This window comes from Solanum lycopersicum, chromosome 1 (assembly GCF_036512215.1).
Source record: "Solanum lycopersicum chromosome 1, SLM_r2.1".
NCBI classification, from domain to species: Eukaryota; Viridiplantae; Streptophyta; class Magnoliopsida; order Solanales; family Solanaceae; genus Solanum; species Solanum lycopersicum.
The window spans coordinates 59,773,178-59,783,919 of NC_090800.1; positions in this window are offsets into that span (position 1 = coordinate 59,773,178).

Here is a 10,742-nt window from a genome sequence, read left to right on the forward strand (position 1 = left end):
TGTCTAAAACTAAGGGTAGAATAAATTTGTAGCATCCTCGAAATCATGAGGACCTACCAAATAGTTTGGAGAAACGCTTAAGTCCAAACCACTGCAAGTGTCGTCAATCTATCCTCTGACTTGCACCTATAAAGATAGTAAATAGTAGGGGGTTAGTACACCACGTGTACTAAGTATGAGTTTATGCACACATACACATAAGGCTATGCATGATCACAGAAAAGCTCTTCCTAAACAACATGCTATTTCTAGAAAGCCTAGTGACTAGACTTTCCTTAATCATTAGATGTGAATTGTGGTATGAATATGATGTATTTTAATGCATTCAAAGAACACAACTCATTTTCTGTATGATTACCAAACATTAGTATCATCCACATAATTTTAGAACAACTCGAGCGAAGATTTGGAAACTTGATAGTCCAAACCCGAGAGCCCTAGTTTATGACACTTAGTTATATTTCAGTCTGTTTCTTCTTCTTGTTATGTAGTTCAATCATCTCCTTTAGTCTTATGTTTCACTTACAAGTGCAATGGTTCATCGTAGTCCCATACCTACGATGAATCGAGTAAGCAATTCACAAGACGTAGCAGATGATTTGGCTAATCTACTTTAGATTCTTCATTCTTATTTCCTTTGGGTATGATTATATATATATGCCAGTATTTATTGGCTATGCCCATTCTTTAGTTTATTTATAATCCATGCTTCCTTGTTGTCTACCTTACTTACAAGATAAAAATTTCATTCTTAAATTGGGTATGAATGTAGTTATAAGCCAATCTTTATTATCTATGCCCATTAATTCATAATTAACCCTGTTTATATACCTTCAGGCATCTATTCATACTACAATATTGGCACAAGCCTTAGCTTATTTTTCAGTCTTTTTCTTCTTTTGTTGTGTAGATCAATAATTCTTTTGATCCTATGTTTTACTTACAAGTGCTAGATTCATTGTAGTACAATATCCACAATGAATAAAGTAAGTAATCCATCGACTGAGCATGATTTCCCTGCCTTATAGTGAGTCATTCTTTACACTATATATTTATTACCTATCATAAGAAATTCTCTATTGATCATGCCATTGATTTCATTACTTTCATGTGTTATATATTATACATTTCATATACACTGGACCTTGGAATCGTTGATGTAATATTAAGACATCTGAAGTGAGGGCCCAACATATGAGACCTCAAACCGAGGGTCTTGTTTAATAAATATAGAGTCTGCTTCATTCGTTCATTCGTACTTCACATTATTCATTTCATTCATTCGTAGGCTGATGTAAACACCAACTATACCTAAGATGAAATTTTAGACTCTCATCTGGATCATGAAGTGCAATGACCAAGAATGACCTAATGTCATTACTTGAATCTTATTTCACCTCTTGATTGTCTTGCACAAACACCTTCGGTATCATTCATTTCATTATCTTTCATACTCTGAGGCTGGCCTCATTTTTATTTTGGAAAATTTAACCTTAAACGACATAGATCATGAGAGAATCATGAAATCCAGTGTCTTCCCGACACATCACCGGCCAAAGTGACGCGAACATTCTAGCTTATATAGGGAGTCAAACACTGCTAGATCCCTATATTGATAGTATCGGTTTAAAGACTGAAATATATAAGGAGACCCATACCCCGCATGCTGGACAGTCTCATCTCATGAGAGTTACGTGAAACTCCGTCCTTCCCGAAAGAAGGCATCACCGCTCATAGCTAGCCTATCAGTGCTCAGTATAAAGTTCCATTACTTTCAACTCATACGTCATGGAAGTTGATTTCTAGTATGAGGACATCATAGCTCAATAGATATTTCTCATCTCATCATTAGTGTTAAGTATACATTAATCTCAATACTTTCGTTAGAGTGTTGATAGAGACAGGTCTATTCTTTAGCTTTACACTCTCATAGGTGAGAAAGTTTTGGTAACGTTTACTTAGTCTCATTTTAGATTGTTGTCATCTTTCACATTAGTCTCTTATCATCTTGTCACCACATTCATTAACATTAGCACATCTGCTTTTCATAATTACTCACCCCTTTACGTAAATGCTCATTTCTTCTTTATCTTCTAGTGTTGTCTCAAGCATTATGGAGGCTTGCTTCTAGATTGAGATTTACATACTCTATTTTTGACATTTCATCCTTACTTTACATTGATGAAATGTGAATTTTCCTTACATATCATCCTTTGGTGTTAATGAGACTAGCTCACACCTTCTAACACCTTCATACATGAGTATTCTTTTAACATAGCAGCGTAGGTGTAAGTTAGATTTGTCTCACTTCCTTAAACACCCCGTTACGGTCACTTACTTACTGTAGAACCCTTTAATTATGATATAACTCATGTACATAATTTAGTGTACTAGATTCATATTATCATTTATGGACGATGAGCACTTCATTTAATGAGTTTCATGAGTTCATATGTCATTCTTTTAGAGCATGTTAGGAGTTGTCCCAATGATTGTCATGCCCTTGGTTATGGATTCATTGATATTAACTTAGAAATGCTTATATTATCATTTTATACTCTAATTACACAAGATTTAGCATATGATTAGTATTGGCTCAAGATTTGGGATGTTAGACTAGCAAATTCATTCTTATTGGCATAAGCCAATTTTACGTATGTTCATATTTAATTTTCCATATGTATGAACCCTTAGACAATCTTTTTAATTAGTTACATAAGTTTATAGCCATTAGAATATATTCATTTTGACGAATAGAGTTAGCAAATTTCATTGGAACCAGATAGCCAATTCATTCAAGATATGATTTCATAGTGGCCTTGTTAAGCCAATTTTAGTTGATGACTTTAGAGAAACGTTTTAAGTCGTAATGGACAGCATCATATTATCATTTGATTACTATAACATCTTCATAACGCCATGTTAACAGCAAGTATGCAGAACAGATTGTAACATCTTCATACATAACATTTTCAGATATATCTATAACATAACATCATTCTTTTAATTCGCATAATAACACTAAGCATCAAACGAGTCCAATTAATTGGTTCATTAAATTATTATTTAATCAAAAACCATACAAATTAAGATCAGCCAGCACACCATATCAACAATATGATTTCTAACCTATTCAACATTGAAATAGTAACACAGATACTAGGGAAAGGGAGTTCGACAAGAACGATGGGAAACAACTAGTTTTCAAGATCTTTGAATCATTCGAAAGAAAGTTATCTTGGAGAAAACATTCCAGGAGATAAACCCATACCTTATGTAGAACTTAATCTACGAAGACCACCTTGAACAAAACCTTGAAATCGCCCTATAGAAATCAATAAATTTTTCTATTTTTCTTTCATTTGTTGCTTGCAGTTTTGGCGTCACCTTTTCTATGAGTTTGAATGTGGTTTTGAGGTTTATGAACTTATATTGAATTATGAAACTTAGGTTTAATAAGATAATTTAATAAACTAATTAACCAATTACCAAAAATCCCCTCCTAAGTTGATTAAACATAGGAGAACATAACACTTACTCAAATCTGGAAATTGGTGTTGACTATGGTCAGCATTTTGACATTATATTAATTAATTAAATCCTTAATTTAATCAATTTATCTACCTAGGGTTAGTACTAAAGTACCGCTAAGTCATTGGAACCAAAATTAGCCCTTTTGGACCATCCTAGGTTAAGTACTAGGATATTTCTTGAGTTTTACTAGGTCAGAGTAAGAATCTCGTTTTGATCATTTAAAATAATTAATTAAATTTCTAATTTAATTAATTAGTTTACCTAAGGTAATTACTAAAGTACCCTTTAGTCTTTAGGACCATAATCAATCCTTTGATCCATCCTAGATTAGGTACTAGGTTGTCTTTTTCTTGTTTTAACCAAAATCTTGAAATTGTTTTGTGATTTTGGTTTTGCCCTTTTAAATTAATTAATTAAGTTGCTAAATTAATAAATTAAGCAGACTAGGGTAATTACTAAATTTCCCTTAAGTATTAGGATCTTAACTAACTCTTTGGACAATCCTAGGTGAGGTACTAGGTTGTCCCTTTCTTGTCTTAATCGAAATCTGAAAATTTCCTTTTAAGTCTCGGTTTTAGACCTTTTAAATTAATTAATTAATTTTATAAATAAAGCAATTAGGTAACCTAGGGGAATTAATAAAGTACTCCTAAGTTGTTAGGACCATAACTAACTTTTTGGACCATCCTAGGTTAGGTACTAGGTTGTCTCTTAAACTAGTACTAGGTTAGTGTCACCCCGATTTTGGTCCTAGGTTGTGGGGTGCACTAATTAGTTATTTCATTTGGTCCTAGGTTATTTATTATTTAGGGCAGTAGGTTAGAACCTATAATTAGCTAGTAATTTATGCCCCACATGGAGAGGTCCCTTGTACACGTTCCCCCCCCCCCCCCCATCTATCCTCCCCTCCTTTGGCAGCTTCTTAACATGTCTTGCACATGTGCTTGCACATGTGTTGGTTGCAATTTCCTTAATAAATATTATTTATGGTTCATTTGGGAATGCTTACTTATTTTCCCAAGGATCCTCACTATATCCTTGGGCACTGCTTAATTTACATGATCATTTCAAATGGTCATGTGCTATGGTACTAGGCTTGACACTTGGATGCCTAGTACTTTATGTGTTTAAAATGAACCTATGCATTTTAGCCTAGGGTCTTTATTTCACGTACATTTCTTGGTCAATGAATCTTTTATTGGGGTATGAAAACCCAAAAATGTATTTTTCTTGTTCATATATAGAAAATTGGTTAATATCCCTTAGCAAATTTTTCTATACTATGCCCAATATTTCTCATATTTGGCATTGGGGTGCCTTGTACCCCACCCCTATTACGTATTCTTACAGATTTACTTGGCTCCTCATTAGACATGATTTTCTGGAATGTTACAAATGATATTTAAGTCTCATCATTTACACATTAAATGAAAAGACCCATAACTAACTCTATTTTTTTATGAAGCCTCTAGAAATACTACAATGAATGTCTGGACAAACCTCACAACATTCTATAATGAATAGAGTGAAAGCAATAAAATAATCCTCCAAATGCAAGGTGGCTCACCAATGACTCTGGATGCTCAAACGGGATCAACGAGGTGCTAGATGCAGATCCAGATATCCCATGTCTGCATCATAAAACGATGCAGGCGAACATGCATTAGTATATTGAATATATGAGTATGAAATTTGGAATTTTAATAACAACTTAAAGTTTAAAAGGATTAAGAAGAACTTATCTTGACTCTGCTCTACTTATGAAAAACTAGCTCAATATAAAATAGTAAGGAACCATACAATTATATATAAAACTTGTCAAACGGTGTAAACAACTCAGCTCGTTAAAGAAAGTGAAATAATAACTAAAATTTACTTATAATGAAAGTAATATAGTTTTTGTGGGAGAGTCTCTAACAAACAAGCACCACTATGAGCCTTAGTGGTGATAAACCGACTTGCCCACGCTGCCAAAAATTTTCTATAGTTTGTCATCGCATAGAACTCCTTAATTTAGTGGATCCACTAGCTTAACTTAAGTGATCGTTTAAAAAGTATTACTCATTAATACCCATGATGGATACATGGTTTTCATGAAGACTTGAGTTAATATGAACTCTCATCCCCACATCGGTGCTCAAAACAACTCCCAAATATACTTTGGCTCATTCTTTTAAAATAACTTCCTTTCATTGGGTTAAGATAATTTTGCTCAACACTTAGCTTTAAAAACACTTTTAGAATCAATGTTCTCTTTTCTTATTCAAAATTTTTTTAGAAAATCTTACTTTTCTCTTAACTTAAATGTAAAAAAACTCATAACCTTTTTAGGGAATACTTAGTTCCCTTAGATCCTTGGAGTAATGAACTCAAATTTTACTCTTTACTTAGCTTGAAATTTGAGTTTTAAACAAAATTAAAATGTCTAAGTAAGACTCTTCAAAACCTTTATGAACTTTACATTAACTTACTTCTTAGCTTTAGACATGGGTTCTTAACTTCCTTAACTTTGATCTTAACTTTCCTTCAATTGAATTATGGATTCAAAATTCATGATCTCATGTTTATGGATGATTTCATGATGTTTAGATGTACCATAGAGTGTTGGAATCAACTAAGAAGTGTGGGTATATCACTTGGGAACTAGTACAAAAACATAGGGAAAGAATGAGGTCTCCAGAAAACATGACGCTTTGAGAGGCACGGGAATCCAAAGCCTAATGGATAGACACTGGCCTTAGGCGCTTTGGCTGACGCGGTGCGCCAAAGCATGAAGGATAGAGTCTATGCTGAGGGGCTCTATTTTGTACGGCAACCCATAGCCTGTCAGACAGAATATTCGTCTTGTCTTCTCTGTTTTTGAAAGCTAAACCTTCTAAAATTTGATGGATCTCACCGTAATCACTTAGGTCACTAATAAAATATATAACCGACATATTAGACCAGAAAACAACCTAAAAACAGGAATCCAATCAACTAATATATGCTACAACTCAACCAACAAGAATTTATCCATTGTTCTTAAAAAACTTCAATGGTCATCATTCAATGCTATTCAAACTTCGCTGAATTAAACAATTTTGTTTGTGGGTGAAATAACCCAACATAAAAAGATCTCACATACCTTTTAGGGATCACCCCCAATGAATTCATTTCAAAGATCTTGGCATTCTTGACGAATACTTAGTCTTTTCTCCTTTCTACTTATTCGCTTCTCTTTTCTCCAAAGCCCTAAGCGTATTTAAATTTTCTAAAACTTGTTTCAGGATTAGTTTTACTGCTAATAAACCCTTAAAATGAATTAGGAAATAGTAGGATAAAAAGACTACTTTACCCTTCCTAAAATTCGGATTGGGACCTTTCTCAGTCCAACTACCCAACTTTTGATAGGAAAATCTCCGTCATATGATATTTAAAATATGCAAACTTGACGATGTTGGAAAGATATTTCCAAGGACTTTCCAACAATATAAAGAACTGACCCTAACTCACCCTTAGTTTGAATTAATGGACATTTAAAAATGACCAAATGCTCATTTTTTACTCTTAGAAAAATTTCTAGATTTTTCCTATTCTTTCCTAAAATGATAAGTTTAGGTTTCTTAGATTATTTCAAGCTATTTCAAGTTACGAGATGTTACACTCTGAGCTACTCACTAGATCAATGGTACGCCGGATGCTGCTCATAGTTACCTGCGTCTACAATATAATATGATGCAGGACAACTTACATCAGTACATTGAATATATGAATATGCGAATGGGAACACTAAAAAAACTTAAGCTTTAAAAGAGTAAGAAGGAACACTTACGTCAGCTCTACTTAACTCATGAATAATATAACCCAATATAACTATATCATTTCAATCGAAAGCAATTTAAAAGCAAGTACAATATAAAGAAACACTATTTGAAAACATGATGTAAATTCTAAATGTATACAATGATACAATTAACTCTGAGATGTATGTAAAATACAAATAAACTGATGTCTGTGCATACATATATATGTATAAATTATCTTCTATGTGAGTTTCTCTAACCGACATCCATCAGTTAAGAGCTATAGTGATGATACAACGATTTACCGCACGTTGCCAGCGCATCCTACACCTGAAAAAAGGTATAACACCTGAACTGCCTAATGGATCTACTAATCTACTGTGAATAGGATTTATATAAAAAATATGAACATTTGCTACCCATGGTTGCTACATTGTTTTGTGGAGATGTTAGTTATATGAACTTATGCTTGTCACCATTTCGGTACTCAATACTACTCTCAAAAAATATTTGCTCTTATGTTTTATAAATATACTTCCTCTGTGATTTGAGATTAGTGCTAAAAACATAGCTCAAGGTCTATATTGGAAATTCAATTTCATGCTTGCTTTATTTCATAAATCTTTAACTCTTTTATGAAAACTAGACTGAAGGATCTTTGGAAAAATCTGTTTCCGTTCTTGTTCAAATGTGAAAAACATTTCTTTTAAACTTCTTTGGGAGTACAAAGCCTCCGCATATTTCTTTGAAGGAAGAACTTCAAATCTGTAGTATTTACTTAGCTTGAAACTTATGTCTTATAACAATTTTAAAACATTGCTAAAGACTCTTGAAAAGTTTTAAGAACTTTGCTTTGACTTGTTACTTTAATCTTAACTCCTTTGACTTTAATCTCACCTTTCCTTGGATTGGATTATGAATTCAAGGTTCATGATCTTATGTTTATGGATGACTTCATGATGCTTAGATGTACCTTAGAGTATTGGAATCAACTAAGAATCATGGATACATCACTTAGGAACTAGTACGAAAAGGTGGGAAAAGAATCGGGTGAACTGTGTCCTTGGCGATATGAGAGGCATGGGATGCCAGGCCCCAAAATTTAGAAGCCAAGTTGGGGCGCTCTGTCTGGCGTGTCACCACAAGGCCCTGTGGACATAGGTTGTCCTTTGGGGGTTATGGGAGGTGCGATACCCTAACCTTTATACCCAGGTGTTCTCGACTTTTCTCTTTCGTTTTTCATCTCTAAATCCTCTAAACATGCATGGATTTTCCCACAAACACTTACGATAATTGGTACCCTTAATACCTATCAGATTAAACTCGAAAAATAACTGGAAAATACTAATCAAATCAACACTAGGCATTCAACAACTCAACCAACAAGAATTCAACAATGTTCTTCAAGAACTTCACCTACTAACATATAAACAACTCACCAACCGCTGAATTAAACAAGTTTGGTAAGATGGTGAACTGAACCAACACTAAAAGATCTCACATATCGTTATGGGGATCACTCCGACAAATTCCACTCGCAAAACTTGACGTTCTTGGCGAATTATTGACTTCTTTCTACCTTCATCTTTTTTTCTATCTTCTCCAAGACCTAAGCGTAATTTTTATTTTTTCAAACTGACTAACTTTAGTGTTTACCCCCAATAAATCCCTAAAATTAAATTAATTAAATTAGGAAAGAAATAGATAACTTTTCCCTTCCCAAATACGGATTGGACTTTCCATAATCCAACACCCAAATTCCGAAATGCATGACTCACATATAGTATATCGAAATTGTGAAAACTCGACGGCGTTGGAAAGATTATTCTAAGGGATTTCCTACCATATGTTGAACTAACCCTAACTCATCTTCAGCTAGGAGTTATGGTCGTTCGAAAATGACAAAAACTCACTTTCCTAATTTAGAAAATTTTCCTGATTTTTCTTATTCTTTCTAAAATAGTTATTCCGAATTTTTAACCTCCTTCCTAGTCGTTTGTAGTTGCGAGATTTTACATTTTCACCATAATTGTGGAGGATATTTTTGTAAATGAATATTATAATGCAATACATGCTATTTTTAATTCACCAAACTAGACGGTGCATGAGAAGTAATCTATGTACAACTAATACAAGCATTACTGACGCAAGTATTAAAGGAAACATCAATTCTTCTCTAGTAACATGATTATAGTTCATCTGTGATACCTTTTGTCTCACCCTATGAAACTTGAGAGGATGTTATTTTATTCGTCAACATATTGAAGTTCATTGGACTTTGGTTAGTAAAGTTGTACCATTAATTATATGGTGTGCTAACTTTAAAATCACCATCATCAATAAATATTGGGACAAATCAATGATGGAAGAACATGAAGCGGATGATTAAATATGGAGAATAAAAACACTTTATAAGAGGAGAAAAGTTTTATTCTTGGAAGCTAAAACCTATATTTATAAGATTTATTTAAATTCCATCGAGCATCACCAAATGCCAAACTACTACTGCTTGGAGATAATTGTCGACACCCAATTTCAACCCGATATCTTCAAAGTTAATAACTCTATGTTTTGAATTCATCAAATAGTAAAAATCATTTTTATATTTTTTTACGATTTAACGATAAATATCCTTATTTTTAAAAATATTAGGAATTTTATCTATTCGGTTTGATTCATTTTGTTACCACTATGCTTGTTACATTGTGTTGTCTATAAATAAAATGTTAGTTTCTAAATTATTATTTTTATTTGAATCACATATGTACTTGACATTAATAACATTATACATTACTTATTTATATAGTTTTAGGTAAGTTTCTAAACACATTCAAATGCACATAATGTAATTGAAAGAAAGTGAAATTAATTAGACCCACCAATATGGCTAGGCCCGTTGTGAATGCTAAGCGACGATTTTTGAAGACAATTTTAAAAAAGAAATTTTTAGTCTGGCCGGAATAAGTATGTCGATTTTTGGGGCTTGAGAAATACAAATAGGAACCCATGGGCCAAATAAAATTAATAATAATATAAAATTTAGTATTAAAATAACTTTAGTCTAAAGTACATATTTGTTTAGTATTTGAAATACTAAAATTTAAAAACAAATTATGTTTATAAAATACGTACTACATAAATTAAAATTTTCCTAAAATTTTTTATGGAATCACAACATTGGTTGTAGCCTATGAAATATTGTCATAGTTTTTGTGTTTTATTAAGATCGTTGGAAAAAAATAGTTTACCATTTGAATTTGGCTATTTATTCTTTTACTTGAAATCAAACTTTATAAATATTATAAAGATAATTTCATTTGAGAATTTTATTAGTGAGTATTAACACTAACACCATGTAATATTGTCTTGTCCAGATTTAATTATATATGATAATATTTTAATTTAAAAAATTATAAAAAAACATAT